The sequence below is a fragment of the Eretmochelys imbricata genome, chromosome 2 (genome assembly GCF_965152235.1).
Source record: "Eretmochelys imbricata isolate rEreImb1 chromosome 2, rEreImb1.hap1, whole genome shotgun sequence".
Lineage (NCBI taxonomy): Eukaryota > Metazoa > Chordata > Testudines > Cheloniidae > Eretmochelys > Eretmochelys imbricata.
Genome location: NC_135573.1, coordinates 213,794,650 through 213,816,707, shown reverse-complemented (window position 1 = coordinate 213,816,707; position 22,058 = coordinate 213,794,650). Strand labels below are relative to the sequence as shown.

Below are 22,058 nucleotides of genomic sequence, written 5' to 3'. Positions count from 1 at the left end.
AGCTCTGTAGCAGATCCCAAGCACTGTCCCAGTGGAGCCTCTGTAACCATTCTTCCCCATAGTGATTTGACCCAAATAAATTCCATTTTATCCATTCCATCACTTCTCATTTCCTTACAGTCTACTTTGTCATTAATATACAACGCTACTCCACCATCTACACCTGTATTTCTGTCTTTCCTGAACAGCACATATCCATCAAAACCCGTATTCCAGTCACAACTACTATTCCACCATGTTTCCCTTATCCCTATCATATCTGGTTTCACTTCCTGCACCAGTTGCTCTAGTTCTTCTGTTTTGTTACCCAGGCTCCTTGCATTGGTGTACAGACATCTCAGTTGTTTCTTCTTGGCTTCAACCACATTCCTTGCCCAATTAGGTACAATCATTTCACTGCCAGTATCACCTTCCTGTTACTGCCAGTGGTATTGGCACAATCATTCCTCTTGTTGTCTATTCTCCTACACTCTTTTGTTCCTTTCTCCATTGCTATATCCTCTTTACTTGATTTTCCTCCTGTTCAATATTTGAATCAGGCATGGAGATTGCATGAGCGTCTCCCAACTGTCTCCCCCAAATTCCTAGTTTAAGGCTCTTTTAATCAGTTGTACCAACCTCTATCCCAGACGTGTATTACCCTCCTTATTCAAGTGCAGTCTATGCGACGAGAACAGTCTTCCATCCATGAATGCCTCCCAGTGGTCAAACATCCCAAAGCCCTCCTTATAAACACCACTGCCTGCGCCATCTGTTGATCGTCATAATCTTGTCTTACCTTCGCTCTCCTCTATACAATCACAGACCAGAAAGATGTAAACCTTACTATTGTCTTAGAATAGATGAAGGAGTTTGCAGAAGGAAGATCTTTGAAATCACTAGCTTACAAATAAAATTAAAATTTTATTTTTATTTTAGTAGTGTATTAATTATACATCATTATGGGGGGAATTTAATCTATGGGATAAACCATCTTTAGGGTATGGCTGAATTCAAGAAATTAAATATGACACAAGTATAGTAATAATTAAAAACATATTTCACTAACACTTGTACTCCGTGATATTTACCACTCTGTTCACTACCTGTAACTGTTTAAACATAAAAACAGGGTGGTTTTTTTGTTTTTTTTTATAATAGACTCCTTTGCAAGTCTATGGAGATGATGCACTGATGCCAAGTGAGAAATAGTGAAATGAAAGGAACATAGTTCAAGGACAGCTCAGATTAATTTTGCATACAAGTGAATTTTTAAGTCTGTTTTTAATGTGCTGCTTTTGGAAGCTTTGCTACTTGTTTGAGAAATTCAGATAATGAGATTCAGCCCTAACCATGAAATGTCTATGATTCATAAAAGCAGGACATTTATAAACAAAATTCTCAGTGACCCATGCATCCCAAATACCATTATTCTAATTTCTACATGTTTCTTGCCCTGAATAGCCAGAGCCTCAAAAAGACAGGCTATCCAGATAGATAATAATATAAGTTCAGTTTGATCAAAACTTTTCACATAATGCCTGACATAGTACAGTTGGCCATAACAGTTATGGATGCCAAGCTCGATGAAATTATTGGCAGAGTTTAAATTTTGGAGCAGAGATTTGAGTTGGTGGAAACACAGCTGTGAACTCTGGCGTCAAACACATCCACAACAGAAAGAAACCAGATGGGTTTGACATCATGAATAACAAAGAAGAAAAAACAGTTATTTAAAGATGCTTTTGAGCTCTCGGATAATCAAGAAAGTAAAATGTGTATATTTGGGGTTTTCAGAATTGTTTGAAGATGATCACACCCTATATTTGTATTTTATTGTATTCTATGTCAAGATACATACACAGCTCAGCAACAGTGTACAGACTAAAGTTTACTAAATTTTGTATGTTCTTTACTGTGTTTTGACACAGATCCACAGTTTTGTAGTGATTCATTCCCAGATGGTTTGCAATAGATTTCAGTGTGGAACCTTAAAGTCTGGTCCCCCTGCTAGCACAAAGTTAAGCAATTTTCAAATCCTGTTTAATCCATATACCCAAGTTAAATGAAATCATGTTTGCAACAATTATATGGCATCCACCCTATTACTTTAGGAGCCTAGTGAGATGTGCTTCGCAAGATGAGACAAGGAATGGTAGTATCACAGGGCTGCTGACTATTTACACCAACATACAACATGTCCAAATAAGGTGTAATCAGCTGAGTAGTATCCAGACCTTACCATTTTCATTTGTAAATTACATATACTAACTCTGAAGTTTTTTATGCACATTTTTTTCCTTTGGATTTTTCTGAAAACAGAGCACAAATGAGTGTTGTATCCTAAAAAATTAACTCTACTGAGATTCCCTAACATAAAAACTAGGAAACTGAGTTTCTCCGCAACAGCAGCTGCACGTTACACCTTACCATCTTCCTCCTCTGCATATTGTTATTTGCTGAAAACCATGAAGTTGTTTCTGATATATCTCTTCTAACAATTCAAGAGAGAAAAGCTTTGAGTTTATTCTTATTTTTATGTTAATAGCCATTAACCCTTTTGGTCCCTATCACTGATTTTGAATGCAGCTGTGAGATGACATTTCATGGGTAATTAGAACAGTAAGTCTATTACATTTACAGTATCAGAAATTCTCAGCAGTTTATTGTTTCATTGTCCTTGAAATAGGATATTTATTGTTTTTCACATATAAGTTAATATTTAAAAGTATTATTGCTTCAGAGCTGCTTCTTTATGTGTCTGTCTATCCTGTCTAGTTCTGTGGTACATTTTTACTCTAATTTTTGACTACAGAATTACCAAACATATCATACAGAATCATTCCCCTGGGGCCCTTCTGAACTGACACAAATAAATCTTGCATTTTAACTACAAAACCAATTAGCTACAGGCAAAGCTTTAGGTTATGTTTTTTGTTCTTGTCCCTTGCAAACTGAGCAAGTTTCCATTGTTGATGTGCCAGAGACAATAATTACCAAAGACAGTTATTCAGTGTCAAAAACAGATTAATAACTTCAAAAAAAACAATGCATCCACCCAGGTCCGTGCCATGTGGCTTATACTTCCTTTGTCCCAAACACAAACCTACAGTATGTGGGCATGGTAAAGCATTTGCAGTCCCCTGTCCACAGACATGTCCTTACATCTCCTGCTGATTTATAGATGTAACCCCTGGCTTCTCTCAGTGGGTTCATTGCTAGTTGATTGTCTTTGATAGGCCATCAAGCAGGCTGGATAGTGCTGATACTAATCTGTCTGAGGGTGTCACCGAGATACACAACACAAGTTTGAAATACAAATATACCACACATATTTATAACTCACAATACAAAGATTATACATACATATAACCATGTTAATCATATTTAGCCACTGATACCTTACATGGCATATCTTGTAAGATTCTTTGCAATTTCTACAATATTGGTATCAATATTATAATAAATGGTCATCCATATTCCATACAGCGTCACAACCTGTTCTTCACATAGGCTGCACAAAAGAGAACATCTTACAGAATAATTATTTCCTGTGGTTCCATTCCATCAGAGCAGAATGAGGGATAACTCCTTAGCCAATAGGAAACAATTAAACGGCTCTGCTCCCTTGCCCGTGCAGTTTCATTCACTTCCTGGGCCAGCCAGTTTTAGTACTTCCCAAACGCATACCATCATAACAGAGTTAAACTTCTCAAACTGAAGGAAACAGTGTTGCTGAGTCTTGTAATATTTGGTGTTACACTTACTCATTCTTGGGACATACATGGCTAAATAAAATAAACAGAAACCATAACTTACAAAAAGGTAAGGTTCCAGTTAAATGAATCTTCAAGACCTTTATACGGTTATCCATTTTTGATTGGAATGGGTACCCAATTTTCAGAATCTAATGGGTTGTTTCCATTTTAAGGAAAGATTGGTGATGGAGTCAAGTATTTCTTTTGTACAGTCCTGTTTATTTACAAAGACTGTTCAAAGTCTTGTTTCCCTCAACACAATAAAACTCAAACAACAGGAAACAGTTTCTTTGCTCACAGTTTAAAGCCCCTTTCTCTTTACCCAACAGCTCTCTCTCAGCTTCTTTTTCCTCAAGGTCAGGCTACTCAGGCTTCTCTGGCTGTGTCTGGAACCTTCTTTGTTCTTTCTCTGTGTCCTGTGTGTTTCTGCTGCTTCTCTTACACTGAGGTTACAGCTATACTAACAACTATACATGTGTCCATGCATGCGGTTGTGCCATAACCCCCGTTGTCTACATCTAAACTCCAGAAGCACGTCTGAAAGCAACAGAGAACAAGTAAATTAGCACATCTGAGGGATGTAGGTAAGTACACACCATTTAGTGAGGGCAGGGGTAAGGGATGTGTGTCAGGTCTCAAGTTTCAGTAGTCCTTCCCCCATTCCCACAATGCCTTGAATGCTTTTCTTCCTGACCCTTACCCAATACATAAAGATCCCTGTCCTCATTTTCACCGGCAGTAATGAGCTGTATTACTTCTTTCATATGGCTTGGGTAGGTAGCAATGATTACAAATTTATATCTAGATTTGATAGCTAGCATGTTCCTGCAGCAGTGAACTGGTGAATGTCCTTCAAGCTTCCGGCGAAAGAATGAAGGGGATACTCAGATATGATGTACTCGATCATTTATGCCATAGAACGTACCAAGACTATTGTTGCGGTTTGTAGGATCCATGGTCTGGAGCCCCATGATGTTTCATTATAAGTGACACGAGACCTAACCTTATCGTGCGTGATGTTTACGAGGTATTGTTGAAAGGTCAAGTGTAATGCCGAGATACTTTGGGTTAGCCTCATGGCTGACACTCTCACCACAGAACTGCACATTAAGTTTGGTATTAGCCATTTTATTGTTCAGACGGAAAGCGGTCACCATGAATTTTTTTCAGGTTAGCCCTAAGTTTCAGCATTGGAAATAATCAGCCATTTTGCTAAGATCTTGGGTTAGAGTGCAGCTGATTATATGGAAACTTGTGTGCTGAGTAGCTAGGGCCATGTCATCAGCATACACAAAATTTCCTCAACTCTGTCTCTGGTATATACGTGGTGTATAGAATAAAAAGTATTGGGGCCAGGACAGTGCCCTGAGAGGTGCCTGAGTTAAGAGTTCTTGGTCTACTGATCTGGCCATTAAGGTGTACCTTAAAGTGGCGGTCCCTGGTCATCGCCACCAAGAGACAGATCGTTCGCCAGCAGTGAATGACGTGGGAGATCTTGAGGACGAGGCCGTCTCTCCAGACAGCATCACATGCCGAGGACAAATCAACAAAGGCAATCCCTGTCTTCAATTTATGTTGGAATCCTGCCTCAATGTGGTCGGTGAGTGAAACTATTTGGTCACAGCAGTTTCTCATCAGGCAAAATCCTTCCTGCTCCACTGGGAGGATATCTTTGATAATGTCAGACAGAGGGCGGAGCAGTGCCCCTTCCATAAGCTTGCTGGTGGTTGAGAGGAGAGAGATGAGACAGTAGCTGGCTGCATCCTCTGGGAGTTTCCTAGACATCAGCAGGGCAACTGTTGCCTGTCGCCAGCTTGTTGGCACTTGTTGGTAAGCTGCACTGACTACATCAGAACAGCTTTCAGCTGCATGAATCCTGCTCAGAGCAGCTGCTTGGCTTGCTGACCCAGGTACTGATCAATGTGTGGTTGGAGTACATCACTCTCCATGACTTCACACGCAGCAGCAGAAAAACAGCTCTAACGGGAAATTTCACAAAGACTAAAGCAGTCATTCAGCACACTCCAGCCCAATGCCAAGAACACATCAAACACTTGAGGCTCCTATATAGGAGGACAAAAGACTCAGTCCGGAGAGCTTGTTGTACATGCCCCTTCTACAAGATGGACAAGGTGCAGTCAAGGGGGGCCCAGTAGAGAGCCTGAAGTGGCTCACAACCCCCTCCTCACGCCTACCAGCCTTCAGGATGCTGATGAGGGTCAAGACAAGGAGGTAGGCACTATGGAGGATGTTCTGGAAGACTTGGTGGATGAAGAGCATGTGACTCTGCACTGCTACTCGGAAGATCCAGTTGAGAAAGCCCCCTCAATGAACCCAAGGATGAACACTGGAAAAAGACCGGCATAGAACATGATTTTATCGAATCTGAGATCTGGCAAACTCGTACCAGCATAGGGCTGCTTTTAGCTGCCTCTTTCTGGTCTAGGGTTGCCAGCCCTCCAAGGTTGTCCTTGAATCTCCAGGAATTAAAGATTTATCTTTTATTAAAATTTGTCATGTGATGAAACCTCCAGGAATACATCCAACCAAAATTGGGGACCCTATTCTGGTTACAGACTTACAGCAGTGTTGTAAAATATACAGTCTTGGATGACTAAGTCAGACTCTTATTCGAGAGAACGAAAAAGGAGAAGACATAAGGTGGGTCAGGAAAAGAACACACAAAAGCATTTGTGACAGTCTTACATCCCAAGTGGTGTTTGGGATTCTGCTGGAGCTGGTAGAGATTGCAGTGTCATCTTGGTCCCTTTGTGTGGCCCACTCTGGTACAGCCATCTGTCAAGGATAACAAACGACTGGTGTCCCAAGAGACAGTGTGGGTGGCAGCCATAATGGTAAAGCTCACGCCAGCAGTCAGCTTTAGTTCCCAAAACCTTCTTAAGGACCCACAAAGGGAATGGTGGATGGAATAGTCCATCCCCTCATTATTTTGTCTATCAATTAGGCCTAGTTTCTGACACACCGATTTTGGTTCATTGATTTCTTGTTCCACACTTCTCTTGTTTACCAAGCATGATTTTAACACAATCCTTGAGTTATATTAGTAGGCATTTTTGTGTGGACTAATTCAGTCTGTCTCCCTTTTATACTTTTTGCCATTAACATTTTGTATTAGAATCATAGAATATCAGGGTTGGAAGGGACCTCAGGAGGTCATCTAGTCCAACCCCCCGCTCAAAGCAGGACCAATCCCCAATTTTTGCCCCAGATCCCTAAATGGCCCCCTCAAGGATTGAACTCACAACCCTGGGTTTAGCAGGCCAATGCTCAAACCACTGAGCAATTCCTCCTCCTAATTATTATACATTATTGTGCCATCTCATGAACTTTCATGTACTTTATACAGTTGAGCTCACAATTAGAATAAATTTGTAGGCCCAGTTATCACAACAGTACCAGGACTATATATTTTTCCTGTGACACTCCACACTTGGAAAGATTGGCATCTAGCGTGATACAGATACTGTATGGATCCCAAATGGGAAATTCCCTGAAAGTTTCCTCCGATCCAGACACCAGATAAGAGATTCCCTGACTAGCTAAGGAGTGAGAGAAGATATGGAGTTTACAGATTGTCATCATCTACCCCTGACCTAAGGAAAAATTGCTGAAAGTGTTTAAGGTTGAAGCAGGATCAGGAGACCAGATCCTAATATAACACTGTGATAGACCAAGAACACTTGGAGAGCATTCTAAGAACTGAGAGAAACTCTGGATAACAGAAATACAGATCTCATTTTAGGATTCTTTTCAGAGAGTGGAATACAATCCTTTGCTGTGCCTCAGAGTATCCTAGGGGAGTGAATACATTCTTGTCCTTTTTTGTCCAAAAAAGCCAATCTGAAATCTTAGCCTTAACCTGGCTGTTTCTTGTTCTGTCTCTGCAAAGGAAGTGGTCCAGACAAACCAGTCATCAAGATAAAGAAAAACACCACATCCCCATCTTGCTTAAAGATGCCACATCCACCAATATTATCTCTGTGGAAATCCAGAGGGCTACTGGAAAGCTAAAGAGAGACCTCTGACTCCTGCATACCCAGAGTATCCACAGATGAACACCTCCACAATGAAATACCAATTCTGTGTCTTTCCAGTCCAAATCATTGCTGTACTGTGGAAAGGAAAAAAAATGGGTATGACTTCACTGCTAAAGAGCTGCCACATGATGCTGGGTGACCGGGGCAGTCTAACATAGCAAAGGGTGGTAGTGGGCACCATAAAAGCCAGGGAGCTCAGTGTGGCTGCAGATAGGGCTGAGAGGAGGCTGGCAGACTGACTGACATAATGAAAGTCAGGATGTAAACTGGTTGGCATAAGATGTGAATTTGGGTATAATTAGTAGATGGTCTTCTGCCTTACATAGGAGGAGGAGTAGTTACCCATCAGTTGTCCCTGGTAAAATTGGAATTCAAAACAATCTACTACTGATCTCTGAAGGACTTAAGAGGCATGTTGTCTTTAAAATGGCTGTTGACAAATTGGAAAAGGTTCAGAATAGAGGTACAAGAATGATTCAAGATCTGAAAGCCTGCCTTCCAGTGAGAGGCTAAAGAAGCTCAATCGGTTTAGGTTTATCTAAGACAAGGTTAAGAGGTGAATTGATTACAGTCTACAAGTGCCAAAATGGGGAATCGATTTCTGAAAATAGAGGGCTCATTAATTTAGCAATCAAAAGCATAACAAGCATAACCATAACATAATGGTTAGAAGCTGAAGCCAGACAAATTCAAATCAGAACAAAGGTGCACCTTTTTAACAGTTAAGATAATTCACCATTGGAACAATTTACCTAGGGAAGCATTTGGTGAAATTCTATGGCCTGTGATATGCAGGAGAACAGATTAGAATACATGATCATAATAGTCCCTTCTGTCCTTAAAATCTATTAATCTATTAATTGATGGATTTGAACTACTGACCAAAAAGTGAAAAGCTCATTGTTCTGGGAGCATCTCAGATCTCAGAAGCTAAGCAGTATAACCAGAACAGAATTTGTATGAGGGGAGGATTCCTGCATGAATTGGTGTGGATTCAGTGGCTAGCATTCTTCCCTCTGAGTTAGTACAAAAAAACCAATGGTTATGAGAGGCACTATGCTGTTGCAGGTACAGTCTACTTGTGACTTCTCAGGACAGATCCCTCCGTACTTGTGAAAAGTGTGCCAGTTTCCAAGTGCATAATTATAATATGTCTTCCTAAACTTGAATACAGTACTCCTCTTCAAATCCTGCCCTAAATGAAGTGTGCTATTAAGCAGCTGCCAAGTTTCATAAAAGATGTGGCATCTTTTCAGTGGGGAGCAATATTGGCACAATATAAAGAGTTAGTACAGTGTTTTGGGATCCTACAAGATGAGGAGTACCATCAAATGTGAGTAATTATTCCATTAGCAAAATGATTTTTTTTTTTTTTGGTAAATGGTTCATACAACTTCTCTGAAAAATTCCCCAATTTATCCTAATTAATTTTCATCACAGGATTCACACAATATCCTGGGTCTACTACTGTGCCAAACAACTAACTAAGTACAGAACTTTCTAAAATAATCAAGGCTACTCAATAGACCACCAATCTTGCTTCAGATTTTGAATAAATTAAAAAATTATTGAACTAACGTCAGATTAAAATATAGTTCTTCTGAAAACAGATTAGCAAACTCAACTGGTTTCCGGACGGGAAAAATCCTATTACTCAATAGCCCAGGACGACTGAAAAGCTGTGTGGGCAAAACATGTCAGGGGAGGCAATGGTAAAATCTCTTAGGAAAGTGTCAACAATGCATACTAAAAGTTAGATTTATTATCAAGCCCGCCAATGGGCTATATTTGAGCAGGAGTCAGTGTGTATCAGACAAGAACTGGATGGAAAAAAAACCTGTTTTGTGAAGGATTCTGGTTGTTCAAAATCTGGTTTTATTCTGATTTGGAATGAAAAACAAAAATTTCAAAATTCTCCATGAAAAAGAACGGAACATGGGGCAGTCCAAACAGAGAAGTCTGTGTGAGTAGCATTAAACACACACAAAAACAAGAAAACCCCAAACACAAACAGAACAAGCAGAATACAGAAAATGCTTTTAGATAAATCAGCAACCCTATTTCATACGAGAGAAAAGGAGTACTTGTGGCACCTTAGAGACTAACCAATTTATTTGAGCATGAGATTTCGTGAGCTACAGCTCACTTCATCGGATGCATACCGTGGAAACTGCAGCAGACTTTATATACACACAGAGAATATGAAACAATACCTCCTCCCACCCCACTGTCCTGCTGGTAATAGCTTATCTAAAGTGATCATCAAGTTGGGCCATTTCCAGCACAAATCCAGGTTTTCTCACCCCCCCACCCCCATACACACGGGTGGGGAGGTGAGAAAACCTGGATTTGTGCTGGAAATGGCCCACCTTGATTATCATGCACATTGTAGGGAGATTGGTCACTTTGGATGAGCTATTACCAGCAGGATAGTGAGTTTGTGTGTGTGGTTTTTGGGAGGGGGATGAGGGGGTGAGAGCACCTGGATTTGTGCAGGAAATGGCCCAACTTGATTATCATGCACATTGTGTAGAGAGTTGTCACTTTGGATGGGCTATCACCAGCAGGAGAGTGAATTTGTGTGGGGGGGTGGAGGGTGAGAAAACCTGGATTTGTGCTGGAAATGGCCCAACTTGATGATCACTTTAGATAAGCTATTACCAGCAGGACAGTGGGGTGGGGGGAGGTATTGTTTCATATTCTCTGTGTGTATATAAAGTCTGCTGCAGTTTCCACGGTATGCATCCGATGAAGTGAGCTGTAGCTCACGAAAGCTCATGCTCAAATAAATTGGTTAGTCTCTAAGGTGCCACAAGTACTCCTTTTCTTTTTGCGAATACAGACTAACACGGCTGTTACTCTGAAACCTGTCATATGAGAGAATGAGCCTTACAGCCCTGAAACAGAAAAACTATGTTTTCTTGTCAAACAATCATATCTGAAGTCCTAGCTGCCCATGGACGTATGATCACAGAACTAAAAATTAACTGTAGCTTAGATATAAGTGATCATTCTTGATCACATTTATGAAGTGCAAGTAGAATAAAGCCCAAACCAATAATATACATCCGAGGCCAATTTCACAAAGCTGAAAACAATTATGAGCAAATTAGCTGGGAGGAAGTATTTAATCAGAAAAATGCATATGATAATTGGGAATCATTTAAGACACCTTACTAGATGCTCAAAAAGTGGAAGAAAGCTATGCTGGTTAAAACATGACCTGGGCTTCAAGGGTAGTGATGGCAGCTGTAAAATAAAATAAAATAAAATACAACAAATGGAAGAATGGGGAAGTTGTGAGTAATTAATATAAATCAGAAATTAGAAATTGTAGAAAATTGATTAGGGAAGCCAAGGGACACAGGGAGAAATTTATGGCCAGTAGAGTTAAAAACTATAAAAAGGAGTTTTTTTAAAATAGGAAAAAAAGGAATCTTGACAATAGTACTGGTCTATTACTATATGGAAATGGTATAATTATCAATAATAATCCAGAAAAGGCAGAAGTATTCAATAAATATTTCTGTTCTGTATTGGGGGGAAAAAACAGATGCTATAGTTTCATCTATAGTGATGATAACATTCTTTCCATCCCAATAGTATCCCTGGAGGACGTTAAACAGAAGCTACTAAAGATAGACAATTTAAAATCAGACAATTCGCATTCAAGAGTTTTATAAGAGCTGGTTGAGGAGCTCACGGGACCATTAATGTTGATTTTCAATAAGTTTTGGAGCATTGGGAAAGTTCCAGAAGACTGGAAGAAAGCTAATGTTGTGACAGTTTTTAAAAGGGTAAACAGGATGAACCATATGGGACCCAGGTAATTACAGACCTGGCAGTCTGACATCAACCCCAGGCAAGACAATGGAGCAGCTGATCTGATATTTGAATAATAAATAAGTAAATAAGGGTCATGTAATTAATGCAAATCAACATGGGTTTATGGAAAACAGATCCTTGAAACTAACTTGATATCTATTTTTGATGAGATTACAAATTTGATTGATTGAAGGTAGTCCTGTTTACATCACATACTTAGACATCTGTAGGCAGACAACTTGGTACCACATGACATTTTTATTAAAATACTGAAACGATATAAAATTAACATAGCACACATTAAATCGATTAAAAACTTTCTAACTGATAGGTCTCAAAATGCAACTATAAACAGGGAATCATACAGGAGCAGGTCTGTTTCTAGTGATGTCTTGCAGGGACTGATTCTTGGCCCTATGTTATTTAACTGTTTTATAAATGACCTGGAAGAAAACACAAAATTATCACTGATAAAGTTTGCAGATGACACAAAAATCGGCGGAGCAGTACATAATGATTCAGAGTGATCTGAATTGCTTGGTAAACTGGGCACAAGCAAACAATGTGTGTTTTAATATGGCTAAATGTAAATGTATATATCTAGGAACAAATAATGTATACCATTCTTACAGCATAGATGTTCACTGCTGGAATACTGTGTCTGGTTCTAATGTCCACAAATCAAGAAGGATGTTAATAAATGGAAAAGAGAAGAGCCACAAGAATGATTAAAGGATTAGAAAACATGCCTTTTAATGACAGACTCAAGGAGCTCAATCTATTTAGTAACACAGACAGTAAAATGCAACAATTTCAGTCTATAAGTACCTCACAGGGAAGAAGTATTTAGTAGTGAGCTCTTCCAAATAATAGAGAAAGGTACAACAAGATCCCGTGGCTGGAAGTTGAAGCTAGACAAATTCAGATTGGAAATAAGGCATACAATTTTAATGGTAAGAGTAATTAACCACTGGAACAGTTTACCAGGCATCATGGTGGATTGTCTATCACTGACAATTTTAAAATCAAGATTGAATGTTTTTCTAAAAGATAAAAGAGCGTAGAATCTATGAACTGATCAGAATTTTCTTCCCCTGTCAAGTTGGTTTTATGTTTAGATTACACAAAGAAAAATTTAAAATTGTTCAAGTATACATATTCCCTAGCTTTACATTATCATGCCACTAAATATTATAATCTATACAGATTCTCATGTTTGTAGAAGATCTAGTGATGTGGGATTTTGCAAACTCAAATGAACCCATGCTACTTTACTATACCACTAAATATCAATGCTTCTGTTTTAGAGAGAGAATGAGTACTTCTATATTCTAAAAACACTTTTGAGAGAGCAAGGATTAAAATCCAGCTCTTTATTAACCTAAGAGGCAAAAAGTGTTACACAAATAAATAACCCTCTGGGATGCTTCAGAAAACTTGAAAAGCAGCCAGAAACTTAACACATAAATATAAGTACAGCAATAAAAATAAAGTTAAGTTTTTCAAACATAACAGTATAATTACTGATTATATTTTGTAGGCAGGTGGAAGTAGTCTACATCGCGGACTCCATGTTAGAAAGAATCCAGCATTGCTCTGTTTGTTATTTAGTTGGTCTGTACAACTCTATTGAGTATATTTCTAAAAATATTAGGTGATTTTACCCAGTTCCTGGCCAATTCATTATTAATTTTTTGATGCACTATCATTGTGTTCCATAATAGAGTTGACAAGAGGCAGGACAGCCCACACACACATATTAGTATAGTAAAAGAAAAGTGCAATTATCATCTAAATTTTGAGCTACAGGTGTAAATTCCAGCTCAAGGAGACATACCCACACTAGCTCTCACTAAGACAGCACACTAAAAGTAGTGTGTGGCTACGGGAGCATGAGCGGCCGTAGGGCCTAGCTATCACAGTATGTACCCATCCAAGATGCTAGGTATGTACCCAAGGCAGCCACTGCTCATGCCATGATGGCTATACTCTACTTTTAATGCACCAGCTCAATCAGCGCTATCACAGATATGTCTACTTGAGCTGGACTTTACACCTCCAGCTCAAAATGCACATGTACCCTAAGCTGTAACACAACATATAGTGATTCTCAAATACATATGGGATGGATTCATAGAGGTTGACTGACATCACTACTGTAGCAGATCATCCCTATGGAGGCAATATGTTTGCTATAAATATCTCTCCAAGTCCTCCTTGAAAAATATCAAAGGGTTTGCATCATGACTCATTATGGACTATGGTTAGATCTGTCCATCTACCTCACCTTAATGTACAACACAATGTGATTCAACACTACTTTCAGTGCTTTTACAAACATCTATACTCCACACAATCAATTCATAACCAAAGGATTTCAAGCAAAGATTTAAGTATCTTTTTTGTCTGAATGGATGTCAACCTCCAGCCCAATGGATCACATTTGAACAGGCATGAGTGACCAATGGAGCTACAGAATGTTTGAAATGTGAATCTGAGACACCACAGTCTCACAAAACGTGTGCGCAGCCCTGACTTCTGAGCTCCCACATACCCTTTCCAGAATTTTTCTTAGCTTGCTTTTCCAAGTTTAGTTACACCATTCCTATTTCTTTTAAAAAAAGGAACAACAAAAACAAATAGAAAAAGACTAAGAAGAAAATCAATAACTGCTTCCCATGATGATGCAGTGTAACCTGGCCTTGTTAGTCTGTCATTTATGCCAAGCCTCTGAACCATTATCTGCAACAGTTTGACATGTTACAATCCTTAGCTACTCCACAGCCACAACTTCAGGTGACAAGGAGAATGTCAGCAGTCCAAGATTCTTCAGAAAGGCCACAATGAATTACAAAATGTCTATATACAGGGAAGTGGGTTTCCCCATTATCCACAACCTCAGTTCTGTCACACTGCACCTCCTTACTGACCACAACTGGATGTTACTACCTCCCTTCCAGACAGCTACATTAAAAACAACAAAAAGAGCCTATTGTGTCTGCCATCAATGCTTCCCTCCAGTCATGATTAAATATATTTCCACTTACTTCAGCTCCTACTGATAGTATTACCCTAAATGTTATGGGCCTTTGGAGTACCTAAGTACCAATGTCTTAGTTAACAATTAGTTTACTAATTTCACTTAATCTCAATTGTTCCAGGCAATGTTAATTTAACAGACATTCATTTCTTCAGCAAAGATGGCACCCACATAAAGTCCCAGAATCAATCTAGATATTTTGCCTGAAAGAAAAACCCTAATGATGCTATTCCCCTTCAAGATGTACTTCAGAAGTTTACAAATCACACATACGTAGCTCCCTATACTCATGTACGTGCTGAAAAGGCAAATCTATGAGTAACTACTACTACAGTGGACCTAGCAATAGCGAACTTCCTTTCATATTTCCAGCCAACTCTTCCCTGCATAATCCCCGAGATCTGCTATATAAGAAAATTGTTAGTCTTTGAAAATAATTTTTGAGATAGAGCCCTGATTGAACAGTTTGCAGAATTTCTTTTCTCTCCATCCCATCCCCAAATTCTGTGGATATCCTGTAATGGTTCCAGAAGAACATCTGCTTCTCAGGATATGGCATTTAAGTATTTGCATGATTCTTCCTGACATTATATTATTTTGTCTGCTTATAATCAGAGGTCCTCATCTATGCAGGCAGGTTTTGCAAACTCCCCTCACCAAGTGTGTTTGCCACCACTGCCCGAAAAGTGGGTTGTGCTGGCTGGAGGAGGGGCATGAACAGGAGATGAATTAATTTAGTACATCCCTGAAGAAGCCTCCAAACAAGAGACAGCACACAATCTGACCTCTCTAGGGCTGAATCCTGGAACTGATTTTGCTCCCCACTGCTATTTACAAGGGTCTTGTGGGCAGGCTTGAGAGCAACACTCCTAAACAGGCTCAGGGCTAACCCCTTCTCAGTGCACACGCCTACCTCTTGGTTGGTCTATTTCAACTTCACTTTCAGCTTTGCTGTTGTGACCACTGTTAAAAACCCTCTTGCAGTGCCAGGGAAAGGTCCACCATAAACAAAACGGTCAAATTGACTATACATGAAGTAAAGTCAAATGAAATAAGTATAAACACCAAAAAATAGAGAAGCTGTTTTTACTTTAAGCTCTTTTGGGTATAGTAAATAATAGAGGTTACTTATAAAATAGATACAACCTTTTCAGATGGAAGTGTAATTTTCAAATAGAAACTGCCCCCTTAAAAAAAGGAACATGTTATTTAACCTCCACTATTCCCCTTTAATGGAGAGCAGAGGCTTCTCTGTACAAAAAACATTGCAGTGTTCTTACACTACAACCCTTTGAAATTTGCTGCTCCCCATCATCTGCACGTACTTGCTGCCTTCTAGAAGGCACTCAGCTTGTCAATGCTAGTCCACTAGCAGTTAGCTGTGTCTTCTCCTGATTTCTTATTGCGGACACCTCTCTAGACTCTGTTCAGGCTCTCCTGCTATTCCACTTCTGTTCATAGCTGTCCACTTGCCAGGAAAGCAAGACTCTGTAACTGTTTACAACTATCCCACCTTGATAAATATACCTAGATAATGAACACCTAACCTTGACACAGCATATAGTATGAAATGTGTATTTCAGCCTTTTCTACATAATGTTCTGCTACTTTGTTACAATAATGTGACATGACATAACATGATGTTTTGAATTACTACTCAATACAAAGGGCTTCTATGCATTGCACAATCTGTCAGGATCAGGTCTGTATAGAAATCAGCCCGAGCATAATATGATGGAAGGAAACAGATAGTCTACTTGACTTCCTGATACTCTAATTCCTCTTAAGATATTGCTCTGGGGAATGCCTAACTTCCACGAAATGATGTACCCTGTCTTTCTTTTCAGACTTCAGGAGGATTCTTGGGATATAGGCTCCTAGTTTAATTTAAAAATCTGAACGGAAAACTGAAACTTCCTTAGGCAAAAAAGAACAAGTCTGGTCTAAGAAATAAGACTTTTTTAGCTATTCTTGGAAAGGGTGGATTTATAATTAACACTTCTAGTTTTCTGATTTCCCTGGGGGCTGATATGGATAGAATAAACGTCTGTTCCTAAAAACAGGAATTCCATTTATATGAACCTAATAAGTTAGAAAATGCCAGCGTTAAGGTTGCCTATGCAACAATAATTCAGTCCCCTTGCATGCATGCATTGCAGTACAGTGTCTTACCCAACATCACAGAGGATGTCTAAGGCAGAGCAAAGAATTTAACCTAGTTGTTCCTGAGTCCCTGTCCAGTGCTGCAAACACAAAAGGAAGTTCTTTCTCTTTTTCTAATTCTCTACCTCAGGTCACTGACCTCCAAGGGCACTGAATGAAAAAAAACGTATATGATACTGTAGCTAACAACTGTATCTAGTAATATTGAAAGGGCATGAGAATAATAATGCACTTGGAGGGGAGGAAGTCATTGTGTTTCTGCCCCATCTAGCACTCTAACTCTGCACCATGCAGAAAGCTGAGTGAGGCCTGGGAGCATACCCAGTGCAGTGGGCATACTAGGGCTGGACCAAAAAGCTCCACTGACTACATGCACATGGTGATATGAAGAGGCTTTTAATTTAGCAAAATCTCAATGGATTTTCATTAGGGCAGCAAAAGGTACCTCCCTGACAAATTTCAAGTTCCAGCTATAGGAGATGGCGATATTAGAACACTTCAATAAAGCAGATGAAATTTTTTAAACAAATAAAACATACACATTTTCCCCTAACCTTGTTTTCAGAAATGGCTAAGCTATTTTTGCTGAAACTTTGCAAAATAAATTCATTCTGAGACAGACAGCTAACATGTAAAATTTCAAACCAAATGGCTAGCACTTGGCAAAGCTATAAACAACTGAAAATAGAGGCTTATACTGGAAACTGTTAGGCAATCTTAATTGTAGCTGTTGCTGCTCTTTCACCTATAATATATGAATAAGTATAATGGGATTATGACAAAATATTGTATATAACTCAGTTATGTCAAATCTGTGGCCTTTGAGGGCAACTGTGTTAAAAAGGAATATATAAACTATAATTTGAAAATTTGTCCTCTCTGATTTTTAAATTGAAGGGTCTGAATCAGCCCCATCATTGTGGGAAGAGGTATAGTCATTCTCTGATCAACTGACTCCAACTGCTTCCCGTGAAGCCCTAGGTGCTGCTCGCATGTGAGCTGAGAGTGCTCTTAACAGTTGTCACTTCCTTGCTGCATGTCCATTGGCTCCTTGCTGTATCACAGGAAAGGGATAAGAGAGAGTACTTCTGGTGCCAGTTTTCCTGTTGGACAGTAGGAACCTCAGGGAGAACAGGATAGGAGCTAACTGGCTCTGCCTAAGCCTGAGAAGTATCTATCCAAGGATGACTCTCCTCCCCAGAACAAGGCAGTAAAGGAGAAAGGGTGCAAAGGGAGAAGAATAGGACAGAAAATATGGCCCAAAGCATTGATTGTAACCTTTTGACCTTTCAGAAATATGTTTTGCCCAGAGGCTCAAAAATTTGGACACTGCTGATATAGCTGTTTGTATTGTCATAATTTTTAAAAGAAATGTTTACATTATTTTCCCAGGAGACTAAGCAGTTCTTCTTCAATCATTTGCATTCCTCTAGAAAAATGTGAAATACTCAAATGTCTTCTCTCTTTGAGATGTGGGTGCAGACGTATATTCCACGACCCACCCTCCACCTGTCTGTATCGTAGTCTCTACTCTTGACGTTCAGAGCAAAGGACCTGAAGGTGTGGGGTGGTGGGTGGGATGTCGCTGCAGCCACTTTAAATAGCCACAGGAGGAGTTAAGGGCCATAGGGCATGAACAGCATCCCTATAGATACTGCTAAGCAAAAGTTTTCCAGTTTCAATGAGCACTGGGCATGCACACATCTGAGTGGAATGCACGTCTGCAGCCACGTGAAGAAGTATGGCTCTTTTTTCAAAACACAAATTAAATATCTGAAACCGTAGCCATCACACCTATAAATGTTCAATAGCCAGTCAAATTACTGTTTGTTGGCATTTCTAGTTATTTCTAGTTTATTTTATTTCAAATATATTTATTCTTTTAGGGATTAGTGGGTTAGATCCAATCTCATTTAATATCTTCATTAATGATCTAGAAGGGCAAGTAAAACAGCCTACTAATGAGATTCACATGTTCCAAGTTAAGAGAAGATACAAATACCTCTCAGAGTAACAGCCGTGTTAGTCTGTATTCGCAAAAAGAAAAGGAGTACTTGTGGCACCTTAGAGACTAACCAATTTATTTGAGCATAAGCTTTCGTGAACTAAAGCTCACTTCATCGGATGCATACTGTGGAAAATACAGAAGATGGGTGTTTACCCACTACAAAAGCTTTTCTCTCCCCCCACCCCACTCTCCTGTTGGTAATAGCTTATCTAAAGTGATCACTCTCCTTACAATGTGTATGATAATCAAGGTGGGCCATTTCCAGCACAAATCCAGGGTTTAACAACAACGTCTGAGGAAGGGGGGGGGGGGTGTAGGAAAAAACAAGGGGAAATAGGTTACCTTGCATAATGACTTAGCAACTCCCAGTCTCTATTCAAGCCTAAGTTAATTGTATCCAATTTGCAAATGAATTCCAATTCAACAGTCTCTCGCTGGAGTCTGGTTTTGAAGTTTTTCTGTTGTAATGTCGCAACTTTCATGTCTGTAATCGCGTGACCAGAGAGATTGAAGTGTTCTCCGACTGGTTTATGAATGTTATAATTCTTGACATCTGATTTGTGTCCATTTATTCTTTTACGTAGAGACTGTCCAGTCTGACCAATGTACATGGCAGAGGGGCATTGCTGGCACATGATGGCATACATCACATTGGTAGATGTGCAGGTGAACGAGCCTCTGATAGCGTGGCTGATGTTATTAGGGCCTAAGCTCAAAGCAGGACCCAATTTTTGCCCCAGATCCCTAAATGGCCCCCTCAAGGATTGAACTCACAACCCTAGGTTTAGCAGGGCAATGTTCAAACCACTGAGCTAAACAAAGCTCTTCTACAGTTAGATTTTAAGGTCTTCAGGGCAGCAGCTACCTTTTTGTTATCTGTTTGTATAGTTCCTTGCACAAACAGGGCCCTGATCCTTGATTGGAGCCCTTAAATGCTATTGCAGTACAAATAAATAACAACAACCACTACCACCTGCGACCAGAAATATTTAAGAAGTTTTAGTGAAGTATATTCTTTTCCAGAGCTCCAAAGCATAGAGCACTCGTGCGTGTTGCACCATCCCTTCAGATGAACAGCATGTAGTCAATGCAATGGGTGTGGGGAAGGGATCATAGCCCTGGTTCCTCAATGCCCCCTTTTGGAGTTTTGCTCCTGCAAGGGGAGAGAAGTACACACTCTAGGTGGGAGCATTCCCCGTACTCAGAGAAACACAGAGATTGCAAATATGGCTGGCCATTGAACAATGCAGTGGAGGGACAGCAACACTCCTTTACGCCCTTCCCAGCTCTCTAGTGTACCTGCACATGGGGTATCCACAACCTAACCCTAGAAAAACAGAGTACAGTATTATACAGTATGTTTTGAGAAATAGTATATGACCATGTAATTAAAACCAGTCACAACAGATACTCATGGGGGGAGAGGGACACCTCCTGAATTTTGAGAGTTTACCAATGCAATGGTAACATCCTTTTCATGCAGATTTCATGTGGAATAAATACTTTATTTCAGTGATTCCCAAACTTTTGTACTGGTGACCCCTTTCAAATAGAAAGCCTCTGCGTGCGACCCCCTTTATAAATTAAAAACACTTAGGTTAACCATTATAGTTAACACCATTATAAATGCTGGATGCAAAGCAGGGTTTGGGGTGGAGGCTGACAGCTCGCGACCCCCCCATGTAATAACCTCATGACCCCCAGAGGGGTCCCGACCCCCAGTTTGAGAACCCCTGCTTTATTTCATTCATAGTAGATAAACAGGAGTGATGATATGGGGATAAGCTTCAGCTAAGACTCAAAATATTTCATAGATTCATAGATATTAAGGTCAGAAGGGACCATTATGATCATCTAGTCTGACCTCCTGCACAATGCAGGCCGCAGAATCTCACCCACCCACTCCTGCGATAAACCTCTCACCTATGTCTGAGCTATTGAAGTCCTCAAATCGTGGTTTAAAGACTTCAAGGAGCAGAGAATCCTCCAGCAAGTGACCCGTGCCCCATGCTACAGAGGAAGGTGAAAAACCTCCAGGGCCTCTTCCAATCTGCCCTGGAGGAAAATTCCTTCCCGACCCCAAATATGGTGATCAGCTAAACCCTGAGCATATGGGCAAGATTCACCAGCCAGAAAAGAAAGATTCACATACCCAGGAAAGAATTCTCCGTAGTAACTCAGATCCCACCCCATCTAACATCCCATCACAGGCCATTGGGCCTATTTAGCATGAATAGTTAAAGATCAATTAATTGCCAAAATCATGTTATCCCATCATACCATCTCCTCTATAAACTTACTGAGTTTAATCTTAAAGCCAGATAGGTCTTTTGCCTCCACAGAATAACACAGGTTGTTATTCTTGCAAAAGATTTGTAACAGATTCTTCTTTTCAACCATGAGATACCATGCTTTACACGTTAGTGCACTGAAAGAATTCCTGCCAAGTGGCAAGTGAAGAAATCTCATGCTCCCAGGCACCAAACTTGGAGATCCCTGGATGATAGGCAACTCTCCACAAGTGGATGTGTGAAGAGGAAGTGAAGCCTGGAGATTAGAGTTTGGAGTGCTTCCAGTAAGCTCTGAGTGTAGGGTGAGGCAAATGAAAGAAAACATCACAGGGGATAATGGTGAAATAATTAAGAATCTCCTGCTCCAAATTTTTCAGTTCAATCAAGATGGTGTTAATGAAATACAGTTAATTAATGGAAAGTTAAAACAGAGATAGTATTCACAGATATATCATGATCAGTCATTAATCAATGTATCTAGTGAATCTAATAATTTACTATGATGCATGGAATATTTTATAGTTTCACATACATTAACTGATATTTGCAAAATTAATATCTTCCAATATTTTAGCATATCCCGCTGTCCACTATTACACTACTCACACAGGATTGCCTCCACAAAGTCCTGCCACTTACTCCACTGACTCATTAAGATACTTAACATATATCTAACTTTAAGCATGTTAGTCCACTAGCTTATGTACTTTGTTGAATCAAGACCTAAACTCTAAATCAATGGGAATCTTTCCAATGGTCTCTGGATCAGGCCCTTAATCCTCGAGTAGAGGACTACTTTGCTTGAGTCATCTTCACCCAGGAAGTGGAAGAGGTCAATGTGTCATGGGAAAAGAGGAGAATAAGGGACAAAGATTACTGCAAAGATAGAGAGAAAGAGAAAATTGCTAATTTTCTGACTTTTGTGAGTTTTCTGGG

The 22,058-nt window shown here is 39.8% G+C and overlaps 1 protein-coding gene across 3 annotated transcripts in view; it reads right to left on the bottom strand.

The window, feature by feature from the left end:
* Nucleotides 1–22,058, bottom strand: part of CRPPA (CDP-L-ribitol pyrophosphorylase A) — a 191,090-nt gene that overhangs the window by 119,278 nt on the left and 49,754 nt on the right. The window lies entirely within an intron of this gene.